Here is a 15,132-nt window from a genome sequence, read left to right on the forward strand (position 1 = left end):
CACACCGTGCCTCCAAGGCATCAACAAAGCTCATCTGCAGGAGGATGTGGGATGAGAATAACAATGACATCCCATTGGCGGCCAGGAGATGTGTGCTGAATGAGACTAGATTGTCTGGGCTGCTGTGGACGCTTTAGCATTCAGCTCACACCTTTGCTGCAAGCGTGGATACTGCATTCTTTACAGCAGATGCCAGAACGCGTCCAGATTCCTGAAGTGATGGCTCTACAAGCTTGTGCTTGGAGAATTACAGCCATAAACAGAGAAATGTGTGCCCATAAACAGTAGTTTAGGACTCTTGTTTGCTTTATACTCTACATTAATTGACTTAACCAAATGATTTATGTTTATGTAAAGCATAATTTCAAAAGAACATTAAAAAGGATCCAATACGCTGCATTAAATAACTTCGCATGAAGCAGCACATCACAGGACATTTTAATCTCACAACCTCAGGTTTGTGGATATGTGACGTTTGCTATACATAATGTATAAGGAAATAGGGAGTGTCATGTTAACTATCGGCTATATTATATTAATTTCTACATATTTCCTAATTAGAAAGGCAGTTAAATAGATAGTCTTGCTGAAAGGACTAAATATGTATTTCCACATCTAATCAGTCTGCCTGGCTTTTAAGGCACTTCTTACTCCACAGACTCGGGTCCTGAGGTTTCAGGTTTTAATTGCCAACTGCACACTTTTTTGTTCTTCTAACAGTTGATGCTATTAGAAAGAAGAAATCTCTGCAAATCAGGCCTGTGTCTGCCTGGAGCTTTCAGTGTAATAATTTGAGCTCTCTATATGTGGATTTATTTTTTACAACTAAATACCCTAGTTTCTCTCCGTTTGTAGAGGGCAGACATGTATCTAATGTTTGTGTTAATAGGCTTGCATCCCAGCTTGTGTCTCCTATGAGCTCAGGATGTATTGAATAAGTACACCATAAATGAAAGAATTCTTGAGTGTCAGATGCCCATAGTCTCCTACTAGAGTCTGGTCTGGTGTCTCACGGCACTGACCAGTGAGCTGTTTCTCCTGTGACCTTAGGCACTCCCACAGTAATGGGACATTGTCTGCCCTTGCTTTGGCTGTTGGACTTCCCTAGACAAAATATCACACGCCATTCTGTTTATCCTCAGCCTCTCCACTGAAGCCCAAGAACGGAAGGATTAGATGTTCATTGACAAATGAGTCAGTACTGGGCAGAACTCCTGTCCAAGGCATTACCAACTGAGGGATGAGCTGGAATCAAACAGGAGCTGAGTCAATATGTGGCAATTTTCATTGTATTCAGACTTACATTCATCAGGGAAGTGACTGGCCACCACACCACACACTTTTTGTTTGCCCTACTCCCTTAAAAATCCAAAGTATAATTTTCTTGTTTGTTTATTTGTTTGTTTGTTTTTGCAGTACTAGGGATGGAACCCAGGGGCATTCTACCTCTGAGTGACACCCCCAACCCTATTTTTTATTCTTTATTTTGAAACAGGGTCTCACTGAGTTGCAAATGGCCTCATTAAGTAGTAGCCCAGGCTGTTCTCAAACCGTGATCCTCCTGTCTCAGCCTCCCAAATGCTGGGATTACAACTATGCACCACCATGCTCAGCTTAAAGTAAATTTTAAAGCAGTAAAATTTATCCCTTTTTGTTACATGTAGTTCTGTAAGTTTATTTTTGGTTTGTTACTGAAAATTGAAGTCAAGGGCATTCTACCTCTGAGCTAGAACCCCAGCCCAATACTACTTTTTTTATTTTGAAACAGGTCTTGCTTAGTTACTATATGCTAGCCTTTAACATGTAACTTTCCTATCTCAGCCTCCAAAGTGCTGTGATTACAGGTATATGCCACGTGTAATTCTGTAATTTCACTTAATTCTGCAAGATTTGATAGTCACCTCTCCATATATACAGGTTCAGTATCCCAGAATTTAACCTACCACATTAAATGAAATATTTGAAAAAATTGCATCTGTACTGAACATATACAGAGTGTTTTTCTTGTTATACTTGCCTAAAAATAAAATATACCTTGTGAATAGCATAAATATTGTATTAGATACTGTTATGGTGAAATATGTTCAGGGTGTGTGGGGAGAAATAATTCCCCCAACACAACCACACAAACAGAAAAACCATGGGTCCTTGTCCTGAGCTAAGTATAGATACATATTAGCCCAGACTCTTGCTGAAGAGTCATAAATGTATGAAAACAACTTCCAAGCTACTCAGCTTGCCTCCAAAAGAAATGTATCTCTGGACAATTTTATTTTGTATTGGTTTACTAGAGCTTTAACCCAGGGGGATTTTACCCCTGAGCTATGCCCCTAGCAGTATTTTATTGTTTATTTTGAAACAGAGTTTTGCTAAAATACCACATGCTGGCTTCTAACTTATGATATTCCTGTCTCTGCCTCACAAATTCTGGAATTACATGCATGCTTCACAGTGTCTGGATTCTCTAGACATTTTTCAAAGAATTCTTATCTTGTTTACATGTTACATGCAACTGAAGACCATGTAAAAAGAATGATGTTTATGCTGCTTCCGAGACAAATGCAGTGAAATCTATGTTGACAGAATACAGATATCACAGCTCTATGACTGTTATGGATAGCCAAGACAGAGAATTATACCTCTAAGACCTAAAAAAGACATCTTCATAATGACTAGGATGTAAAATGTTATTTTTGAGGCTGGGCATGGTGGTGCATGCTTGTAATCTCAGCTTTCAGGAGGCAGAGACCAGAGGATCAGCTAATTAGTGAGGCCTTTAGACAGTGATACCCTGTTTCAAAAAATATAAAGACTAAAAAAATAGGACCAGGGGTGTAGCTCGGAGGTAGGATGCCCCTGGGTTCCATCCCCAGTGAAACGGGGATGGAGAAGAAACCTGACATTTCTTTACCGGGTTCTTGTCTGCGGTGACCGAAGAATGACACCCGCAAACCGCAGGAAGGGGAGTAAAAGGTTTATTGGAAGCAATAGGTAATAGGGAAAAGTGGCCGAACACCCCTAAGGGATATCAGGGCTCTGGTGTCTGAGTGTATCCCGGGCCAAGTTCCTTCAGTTGCAAACTGCTTTCTCTCAAAGTCCACATGATCTGCCAGAAAAGAATAGGGGAAATGGCAGAACACCCCTAAGGGCTATCGGGGCTCTGGTGTCCAGCAGCTGCCTTCAGGTCACTACCCGAGTGTAGCCCGGGCCAAGTGCCTTCAGTTGCAAACTGCTTTCTCCCAAAGTCCATGCAATCTGCCAGAAAGGAAGTGCAGGTCACCCCTAGGGGTCCTGGTCGGCCTTGATGTCCAGCAGAGACCTTCAGGTCACTACCCGAGTGTACCCCGGGCCAAGTGCCTTCAATTGCACTCCACCTTCTCTCAAAGCTAACGTGACCTGCAAGAGAGAGAGAAGCTCCCCGACGGAGAGGGGTTCCCAGAGTGGGTAACCATCCTGGTGACTGCTCTAGGGGTTTATATATATCTGCATGTCCTCTATTGCTTGGAGTTTGGGAAGCAGTGCTCAAAATTTGCACAGGGTATTTGCATGTCCTTTGAGGGGTCTCTTTTCAGAAGGAGTGTCAGACTTGCACCAGTGATGTCTCCTGGGTTTGTTGATTAGTAAACAGATGGTTTTGTGAAGCTTTGGTCATTCTTATCTCTGATCCTTGGAATAGCTGGTCTCTTTTAGGAGTCTTGGAAGTTAATTAGCATTTGTCGCCCCTCAGAAAATTAAGTTTTTTCTACGGAGGCCTCTTCCCTATCTCCCTTTCTACCTTCTTACCAGTACTGCAATAAATAAATAAATAAATAAATAAATAAATTTTTTAAATGTTAATTTTTTTACCTTTAGGTCTTATTTTGGAAAATTACTCTTTAAGAGGTTTATTTATTCTTTAAAAGTTAAAGCTATAATTTAAGAAATCAAACACTGGAAGTTCAAGGATTAAGAGAAATATAAACAATATACTGAAAGCTATTAACACTTTGTTAGTCAGCCTTCCATTACTACAAAGAAAACCTCAGATAATAAACTTAAAAAGAGGAAAACTTATTTTACACTCACTATTTTGGAGGTTTCAGTCCATTGCTTTTGGGTTTGTAATGAGTCAGCACATTGTGGCAAGAGTATATAGTGAAAAAAGTATATTTACTTCAAGATCAGAAAGAAAAGAAGTAGAGAAAGAGACTAGGACCCAACACTCTTCTTAGAGGGCATCTTCCCAGATGTGTCAAACCTCCCACTAGTGTCTGCCTCCTAAAACCAGGGACTGAGGACTAAGCCTTTGGGGATACACAAGCGCTTTGGGGATACTTATTCAAGCAATAATGTTTATTTTTTTTCACTTTAAATTGAGTATCAATTCTTGCCTGAAAGAATAAACAGTTTTAACTAGAAGCACAGATAACTATTCATAGGAAAAAAGAAATCTAAAAATAACTTTTGAGTCATATGAGTATGTATGAATACTTTGTAGTTTTATAGATAACCTTAAACATGTTTACTACATAAAATTTCTAAGTTTTAGTAGGAACAAAAAGCCTTTTTAAAATTTATCACTGAGTAGTCAGCTCTAAATGAAAACAAACTAATTTGTGATTTTAAACTAATGAAAGCAAGTTCTGGCATATATTAGCACCTTATTCACAACTTTAAAAGTACCAGAAGAAATTGAATGTAGTATTATCTTTGTTCAAAAGATATAATAAACTCTTTCCATCTTCATCCTATTTCTTCCCTCCACACTGACAGATTTTTTCCCCAAAATCCATAAGAAACACTATTTTATCTAATACTCTTCTTATATTATTTTTTATCAGTTTCTTAGTGGAATATATTGGATTCACTTATATATAGGCACTATGCTAACTAGTATTGTTGGTGGGATAACGTTCTTTGGCAAAATCTTACCTATGTTTTTAGCTAACAAACAGCATTGCAATACAATGTTCTAGAAGTTAATCTCTTAATGTCTAGTACCCATAATGTGTAATTGAAAATTTTTAAAGTCCTTGTTTTCAACAAGAACATAATAAGCGAGAGAGAGAGAGAGAGAGAGAGAGAGAGAGAGAGAGAGAGAGAGAGAGAGAGAGAGAGAGAGAGAAAGGGGAGGAAAAGGAGGAGAGAAGGAAGGGAGGGAGAAAGAGAGGGATGGAACCATAGAGTTCATAGAGTTGTTGACATTATAGTAAAGAAATAACCACTTTGAATAACTTTTTAATTCTCAAGTAAATTTACCACATTAATGAATTATGGAAATAATCCAAGGAGTACCTTTTATAAAAGAAGAAATTTGGATTTTCAAAGAAATAAAATATATGAGTAAGAGTTTAAAACTTTTGCCACACTATAACCAATCACATAATTCAACTGGAAATAAATCTTCGAGAGGACAAAATTATATTGAATGTTTGGTTTATTTCCTTTATGAAAAAAAAAGTAGATTTTTCTCCCTTTGTCAAAGGTTGTTTTGGTGTCTTGTGCAAATGATCTAATTATCTAGGAGATAAGATAAACCAGCTACCTTCTGCTTTTGAGTGAGTATCCCTTAAGGTTCAATATTTTTATTTTTTTTGTGTGTGTGTGTGGTAACACCTGTTTGGTAGAATCAAAGGAACAATTCAAGATGGATTAAATGTAATATGCCTTTTAAGCTCCTACTTAATTTAAATATTTTCACTTCCAGAGGACACAGCTGAAGTAAACACTGCAGTTACAGCACAAATTGATAAACATCATGCACGCAAATGAATTACTCATCTACTGTGCTGAAAAGGAAAGATCACGAAAGATTTTATGATTTTTTCCTGAGAAAAGACAAGAAAAGAAAACATTTTGCATTTTATATCTCTTCTTTCTTCTCTCCACCTCAGTTTTAATTTGCAAAACCCTCATATGAGAAAAATAGTGGAGTTTCAGGTTCAGTTCTGTGTTCACTGTTAGGAGGGCTAACTTTGATTTCATGGTCATCATTCTTAATAACCCTGGGTAAGTGGCCACATTATTGTGACTCATTTTAATATTGCATTCTGGATATAATTGGTTGGACTATTTCAATATGATTTAGACATCTGAGTAAATATGATTCATCTCTGACCTTCACTTTTCTTATCAAACCATATTTATCTTGTTTTTTGAGAAATTTCTTTTGGGGTTGGCTTGATTATGAGATGACAATAATTCATTGTAGATTTAGCCACAGGCAGTGTGTGTTTTACACTAGATTATTTGTTTAAGCTTCATTGTTTACTCTCTTAAAAAAATGGAACCACTTTAACCTTGATTTCTTGTCTTATTTGGCCAAAATTCCACCTCAAGAATTTTTTTTACTTTTAGTATTGGTACATTATAATTATGCAATATAGTGATATTCAAAGTGACAGAAACATACATTCATACATCAGTTTGGTGTATTTCCCTCTTCCACAAACACTTCCCCTTCCTCATTCCCCATACAGGTAATGAGATGGGTAGTGAAACCTTCTTTTATGGACTTATCCTTATTTGAACTGTTCCCTTCCTAGATTTGTTTTTTCCTCCCTACGTTCACCCTTTCCAAATCCCCTTCCGCTATTTTACTTGTTTCATTATTTTATATGAAGTCCTTTTCCTTCCTATTTTTGTTTGCCATCAAGAATTCAACTTGTACACAGTATATAGCAAACTTTTATTTGTGGATAATTTAATAGCTAGTATCTCCATTTAAGTGTTCAATTTATTCACAAATTTGGATGATAAAGATGATTGGGGAATTTCTTTCTACTTCCGTGTGACATGTGAATTGCATAGTATTTTGGTTAAAAAAATAGAAGAGGAAAAGGACAACATTATGAGTCAAATGAAAAATGAGTCATATCACAATCAATTTCTTTTTCTCTAGTCAGCCAGGGTAATTGCATTTGACACCAGCATCATCAGGTAACCAGTCTGTCATCTGTAATTTTTTATTAAAAATTTGTTCTCAAATTTCCAAAAAATGAGATGAAATTTTACAAAACCCAATATTGGGTATTACCAGAGGTCCATTTTCAGAGGTTAATTGACATAAGATTAGGAAAAAGATTTAGAGGACAGATTCAAGTCATATTTCTGCCTTTTCTGGGCTCTGTGATGTTGATAAAATAGTAGAATATTTCCACGTTTCTCTCATTTTCAAACTGCAACAATGCTAATAAGATTTCAAAATTAAATAAGATAGAATACTTAAAAGTACATAGTGGAGTGTTTGGCTAATTGTTGGCAGTGGATAAAAATAAATCAACTCTGAATTTGACACAGCATGCTGGGGATCTTGAAGTATAAACAGTTCTATGAACCAGTCAGTAAAGTAGTAACAGAGAAAACAACCCTACTCTTGGTAGCTACTCAGCCTTAAACAGAAAAAATATGGGATAGACAGGTCAGTGTAGGGCCTTGCTTGGCTTTCTACAGCAGATGCCTCTAGGCCTGTGTCAGTACCCTCTGGAAAGTCCTAAAATCATAACTAAACAAATTAAAATGCATCCAGCATGGAAGTAGGTCCACAATCATCCCTGCTCTAATGGCTGCGTAGGGTGTTCTGATTTCCTCTGGAGGCCTTGAACTGCCCTGATGACTCCTCAGTCTCTAGAGCCCTTTGCTGTCATCAGATTCCTGGTGGCAGGAGAGTATCGAGTTCCTCCTCACAAATCACACAGTCTCACTCATCATATGGTGCCCAGATCTCCCATTTAGTTAATAGATGTGTGAAGAATAAGTAATCTGGCTCCAAAGTCTCTAGATGTTTACTCCCTGAAACACTCACTCCACTGACTCTTTTCGTGTTCTGATTCATAGCTTTCTTTGTAAATTTTTGAAAATGTATTTTAATTTGTAAACATAATTAATGTTATATTGCATTAAGGGCATGACTAGTATTTGTTATCTGATGTGGGACCTTAAAGTAATCTTTAAAAAATAAACAATTAAGGTTTCTCCTGTCCATAGTTACTAGAATTCGTGCGTATTACAAGGTTCCAGAAAGGGTATGTTTTCGACAAGTTTCTTAGTAAACAAATATGCCACTCAATATTTTGCACCTCAAGATGACAAGACTGTTTAGTTCACTTTCCCATTTTTTTTTCTTTTTTGGTGATACTGAGGTTCCTGGAAACCCTTCTACCTCCGGGCTACACTCCCAGACCTATTTTTATACATTTTTATTTGGAAACAGGGTCTCTTAACCCAGTGAGGCTGGTTTCGAACCTGTGCGATCCTCCTGTCTCTGCCTCCCAAGCGTGGGGATTACAAGCATGAGCCACCACGCCTGGCCCCCATTTTTTGATTGGGTTGATTTTTTTTTTTTTGCATGTCTGGGGATGGAACCCAGGGGCATTTGGCCTCCAAACTATACCCCCTGCACAATTTTTTAGTATTTATTTTGAAACAGGGTCTCACTGAGTTGTGGAGTGCCTCACTAAGTAGCTGAGGCTGTCCGCGAACCGCGATCCTCCAGTCTCAGCCTCCCAAATGCTGGGATTACAAGCATGTGCCATCACGCCCGGCCTAGATTGTTTGATTTTTAACGGTAAATTTTATAAGTTCTTTGTATATCTTAGATATTAGTAATTTGCATGAAAACATATGGACCTGGAGACCTAAGTTAAGTGAGATTAGCCCAGCACAGAAAGGGAGGGGTCATATGTTTCCTCTCATATGAAGAAGGTAGGGAGTAATATGGATAACAAAGGGACTTTAGATAGTGGAGGAAAATCCCCAGTGGAGCAATAGAGGTGGCCTGGGAGAGAGAATTAACAAAGGAGGCAGTTATATTGATGTTATGTACATATGTGAGAATACCAATATCATGTATGAGGAAAGGAAGAAAGTGGGGAGGGAACAGGGGGGAAGCTCACCAGGCACTGTGTGTATGTATGTCACTATTACTCTGGACCACATTATAATGTGAAACTATAATGTACCAAAATAAATAGGTATATATACACATACACACACACATATATAGATCCACATATATACAAACACACATATATATGAGAGAGAGAGAGGAGAAGAAGAAGAAGAAGAAGAAGAAGAAGAAGAAGAAGAAGAAGAAGAAGAAGAAGAAGAAGAAGAAGAAGGGGAATTTTCCTAGATAATAAATTGGGAATGGAAAACCTTAGCTGAGGATTCAGTGTTGTCTTTCACCTGCTGTATGATTTTGGGCAATTTGTTTAACGTTTTTAGTCTTAAGTTAACTGTTTTGTACAGTGAAAGAGTGGAATCAAACTAAAGTCCTTTCTAGATCTTAAAGTCCATATTCTCCTATTCTTGGCTAACCAGGCAGTTCTTGCATAGTTAAGAAACCTCTACTATATTCAAAACACATCTTTAACTTTATCTTGTATACTAATTTTATGACATTATGTTTTGCTTTAGTACATATTTGACATTTCTAAAGAAAAAAGAATAGAATAAATATAGGACAAAGAATGATCTTCAAAGGCAATGGTAATTTTTTTAAGTTGGTGGTGATCTCACAAATCCTTCTTATGAAATATTTTTATACCTACATATAATGTACCAACTGTTTTTGAATGTACTTAACATTAAGTAAAAAGGAAAAACATAAAGAAAAAAGATATTAACATCCATTTCTATTTTTCACAATCTGCTATCTAACAAGCATGTCTAAAATCTATATAAAAATAAATTGGATTCTAAAGCCAAGTATTCTATTTATTACTTTGTATCTGTTTTACAAGTATCATATATTGGTTAGGAACAAATTAATAAAAAATTCAAGTTTCTCTTCCTACTCTGTTGAGATTGAATAATGATCGATAAGATGTTTTTGTCAGGAGGACTAGAAGGAAATAGCAGGATTAGTATGTGCCTTACACTTCCCAAGCTGCCAAAAGGCTTTAATTAGAGGATTTGTACAAAAGCAAAAGAATCAGAAAAGTATCATGAACTACAGGGTATAATAAATATCCTGGATTTGTTGACATTTGCAGACATTTCTGTAGTGCTTTAACAATTTTTCTTTTTGATCAATTTGTTAAAAATGGGTTTCTTCCCTCTCTTTCTTTCTTTCCTTTTTTTTCATTTTTCCCTTACAAGAAAAATAAGAGCTAATTACACACAATATAAAAAAAATACACCCAGCTGTGTGACCTTAGGCAAAGTCATTACTCACCATCGTTTCAGTTTGAATTCTTTCTTTTTAAAGTCAGAGAGGTAGACATCAGCCTTAAAATTCTTTGTCCTTGAGGACAATCTTTAGAGATAGAAAATCTTGCACAGATACACTGTTGTCTGGCATTATAAATGTGCAATCTGGATTCTATTACAGGCAATGTGAAGCAGCAAATTGGTTTCAATAGTGCTCGCTGCATTGCAGCAGTTTGGAGTGAACAATAGGACACCTTTTTTACAGATATCTGCAAACATGAAGGAGCACCGGGTTTCTTGTTCCCATGGAAATATAACCTCAATTAAAATTCTATTCTCATCTCTATGAAACTGTGCCCAAATGTCCAAGAATCAAAAATGATACTAAGAAGACTGCTGAGCTTGGTAATAGCCCGTGATCTCCTTTTGCACCAAGTCAGTTCTTGTTAATCAGAAATGCACATCATGCTTACTTCTGGACTATTTTCAAATTTTATACTCCTAAATCTCACCTTGGGGCCATGGAATGAGTTTCCCAAGGTGTTCCCAATGCTCATCCATGTTTTGGAGGATACATGGATAGAAACTATGATTTAATAAAAATTAGCTTCCCCATCCTCTTGATATAACAGGAGACACTGATCTGGAAATAATTCATTTTCTACAATATGAGGACATATATACCCAAGGAACAGTCCCAAGCTCATTATTGTCATTTATTAGAAAGTTTACTTAGTAATTGCACAATGCTAGGCATGGTGGTGCAAGCTTGTAATCCTAGTACTTGAAAGGCTGAGACAGGAGGATCAGTGGGCTTGCAGACAACCTCAGCTACTTAGTGAGGCCCTCTGCACCTTAGTGAGATCTTGTTTCAAACTAAAAAATAAAAAATAGGGCTGGGGTTGTAGCTTAGAGGTAGAATGCCCCTGGGTTCCAACCCCAGTACCGCAAAAAAAGGTGCACAAAATAACAATTATGAGTTGGAACCCTAAAATGATGAAAAGAACAATTTTCCTAACTACACAGCAGCTATGGTAAATACCTGGTCTCTCTCAAAGAATTCCATGTATTAAAATGTGTCTCTGGGGGAAATAAATGATTAGTGAAACAAACTCAAATTAGGGTGCTTCCTATTGCCTCTAAAATAACAATAAGAACTATTGGTCTATTGGCTTATCTAGGTCCAACTATTGTGCTCTACACTTGTAATACAGTCTTCCCAGTCTGAACTCATTGATTCCTCACTAATAGATGAATAAATGGAATGTAACACAGGTCGAAATATTTTTCCAAGATCATGGAACTACAAAATAACAAAGTCAATAAGCTTAAATTTGGTCTTGTGTTTATAAATTTTGCTGGATATGATGCCAATTCTGTTACTCACTGATGCTTAGTGTTTTATAACCCAGGAAGAACAAAGTTTTTATTGTGTTGCAATCCTGGCTGCTGATAAAGGTGTTCTGGTATTACAGAAAATTCACAGGAGAAATGATCTTGTTCTTTATCTATACCAAGGAGAAGAAGAAAGTTCCAGTAAACAAAGTACATCGGAAGCTTCCCTACTTCTCCACACCAGACATAAAGGCAGAGTATATCTCTAAGCCAATATGGTTTTCCAGGAAGTACTATTTGCATGTAGGAAGGAAGGCTTGCCCCCAAACATAGACTGAAAAATGATAACTGAAAACAAGGCCTTGAGTCAAAGGTAGACCGGGAAATATCAGGAGATCCTAAATAGTGGACAGTGGAAAATATTTTATTGAAAAGTATGGTTGAGGAGAGCCTTAGATGATGAGAGATCGGCTACCATCCCAGTGCCCATTTGGACTGAAATGAAAAATAATTTCTCATCCTTCTCTATAAAGTCTGCTTAATTATTGTACCAAAAAGTAAGAAAGCATTATTTATGAGTGATAAGAAAGTCAAATGTGCAAGTAACATGAATAAAATATACATTTATTCAGATATACAAGCCCCTGAATCAAAAGAGTCAAGGCCAGCACTCATTAATTATGCTGAATATTTCTATACCAAGTAGGCTTTTTTCTAAAGAGTTAAAATGTTTATAATTAATTTATTCCCATTCTTATAACAACTGAAGATCATTATGACTAATTCACTTTCATTATTCAATATATTTCTTTGGGGTTCCTAATACAAGTAGGCAGATCAATAATAGGGCATAGACTTCTCAAAGGGAAGGGCTGGGCAGCAAAATCTGCATGATTTTCTAATATATACTCTACAGAGCTTAAAAATTAGCTATGCAAGGATAAAACCCTTCCTGAATTTGGTCCAGCTGCCACATGTGCTGAGGGTTGATTATGATACCTATACCAATAAGCCTATGTTTGCAAGGTACATCTACTTTCAGAAGACATGTCAGATGCTAATGTAAAGCAGATTACTTATGCATCTTCAGATGATGTTATGGTTAAATACAATACGTCCTCTGAAAAGCTTATGTATTAATGTTCAGAGTTGATGCAATTAAGTCTTAAGGGTTGTAATCTCATCATTGTATAAATTCATTGGGATGGGTTTACTGAACACTAGCCTAAACAGGTGGGATTTGACTGGAGAAGGTGAGTCTCTGGGGATATAGACGGTGCTTTGTCTTTCAATCCCTTTCCTCTTTGCTTGGTTCTGCTACTTCTGGCCTCCATTATATGAGAGCACAGCCTTTGCTCTCTCTTTTTTTTTAATTGATGCATTGTAGTCATGCATCTTAACGGAGTACAAGATGGTAGAGGCATACATACACACATCACTCATTCAGCCTTTGCTCTCATCTTGTTTCTGCTCCCATCCCCCAAACTCTGCAAATCCTGGTCTCAGATGGACTAAATCTAAAATCTTCAAAAATGTGCAAGTAAATCTTCTTTCCTCTAAATATGTGCAGTCAGTATTTTTGTTTTTTGTTTTTACTTTTTATTGGTGCATTGTAGTCATACATCTTAATGGAGTACAAGATGGTAGAGGCATACATGCATACATCACCCAATTAACCCTTACCCAATCCCCAACCCATTCCCATCCCCTCCCTCCTTCTCATGTTTGGCTTAATAATTGATATGTATCTTAAAGTACATCATGTGCATTAGAGAATTTCTCTCTTCCCACTTCCTGTTGGGAGCCATTAAGGCCTTCCCCTAGATTGGTGTCTCTGACTCAGCTGACTGTCCTTTGCCCAGAGTCTACAAGGTTTGGGGTTATGGAAAGTTCAAAAAGGTCTGAGAGAAGATCAGGTGGTGATGGCATGAGGGTACTGATTGACCTATCTGTAATATGTGTTTTGTATTGGTCTGTATTGTATTCCAGTGGTGATGGCACGAGAATGTTGATTGACCTGTAGCTGTATATAAATACCTCTGGAAAAACAAACCCAGAGTTGGGGTCGGCGTCAGTACAATAAAGACAAGATTGACCCAGAAACTGCATTGGTCAGGAGTGTCCACGCAATAGAGAATACTGACCCAGGCATAGCCGTCGACCCATAGGAAATATTGACCCACGAACAGGGGTCAACCAGTAGAGATAGAAGGCTGGCGGCTCCCCCACATTAGGGTTAAAAACTATTTATCCTTACACCTCACTTCAGAACCCCTACTCTTGCCGGCTGGCTCCGGCACCTTCCATCCCTTCAGTTACATTGCCTTATTTGCTCATCTATAGTATTATTTCCTTTGTCATATAGAGTTGACCCATTTTCTCCCTAGCTTCCACATATTAGGGAGAGCATCTTATTTTTTATTTTTTGTGACTGACTAATGTCACTTAGCATAACGTTCTCCAGTTCCATCCATTTCCCTATAAATGACATAATTCTGGTTTTCTTTATGGATGAGTAAAATTCTATTGTGTACATATCTCATAGTTTTGTATCCATTCATCTGTTGATGGACATCTTGGCTGGTTCCATAGTTTGGCAATGGTGAATTGTGCAGCTATGAACATAGATACACATGCATTAGTTTAATAGTTTGGTTTCATTCTTTTGGGTAGATACCCAGAAGTGGTATTGCTGGATCATATGGTAAGTTTGTTCCCATTTTTTTTTTTTTTTTTTTGGTGGTACTGAGGTTCCTGGAAACCATTCTACTTCTGGGCTATACTCCCAGAACTATTTTTTATATTTTTATTTGGAAACAGGGTCTCTTAAGCCAGCAAGGCTGGCTTCGAACCTGCGCGATCCTCCTGTCTCCACCTCCCAAGTGCAGGGATTACAACATGCGGTGCGCCACCACGCCTGGCTAGTTTGTTCCTATTCTTCTGAGGTTTCTCCATATGGTTTTCCAAAGTGGTTTCACTAATTTGCAATCCCACCAACAATGTATTAGAGTTCCCACTTCTCCACATCCTTGTCAGCATTTGTTGTTGTTTGTGGGTTTTTTCCAGACCTATTTTTTATATTTTATTTGGAAAGAGGGTCTCTTAAGCCAGCAAGGCTGGCTTTGAACCTATGCAATCCTCCTGTCTCCGCCTGTTGTTTGTGTTTTGAATGTTTGACATTCTAGTTGGAGTTAGGTGAAATATCAGGGTAGTTTTGATTTGCATCTGTCTGATTGCTAATGAGGTTGAGCATTTTTTCATTCATTTATTGGCCATTTTAACTTCTTTCTTCATGAAGATTCTTTTTGGATTATAGCATTGAGAATGTTGACCAAGACAGAAATTGGTAACAGAGAAGTTGAATCACTGCTCTATCTCAGCCTGACTACGGATTTTGTAAGTCTTTGGAAATAGTTTGTGAGAAGAATTTAGAAGGGCCAGAATGTGGATAGAAAGTCCAGTGATAGAAACTGTCCTCAGACAGTATCAAAGTTCAAAGAAGACTCCATAGAAAAGTGGAGTATAGCCTATACATGTTACATTCTGGTAAAAAAAACATATCAGTATTTTGCCCATGTTTTGAAACTTTGTGTAAAGCTGAATTTAAAAATAATAAACTGAATAAACTAGTGGAGGGATTATCAAAACAGCAAACTATCCAAACTG

The sequence above is a fragment of the Muscardinus avellanarius genome (genome assembly GCF_963383645.1).
Source record: "Muscardinus avellanarius genome assembly, chromosome: 4".
Lineage (NCBI taxonomy): Eukaryota > Metazoa > Chordata > Mammalia > Rodentia > Gliridae > Muscardinus > Muscardinus avellanarius.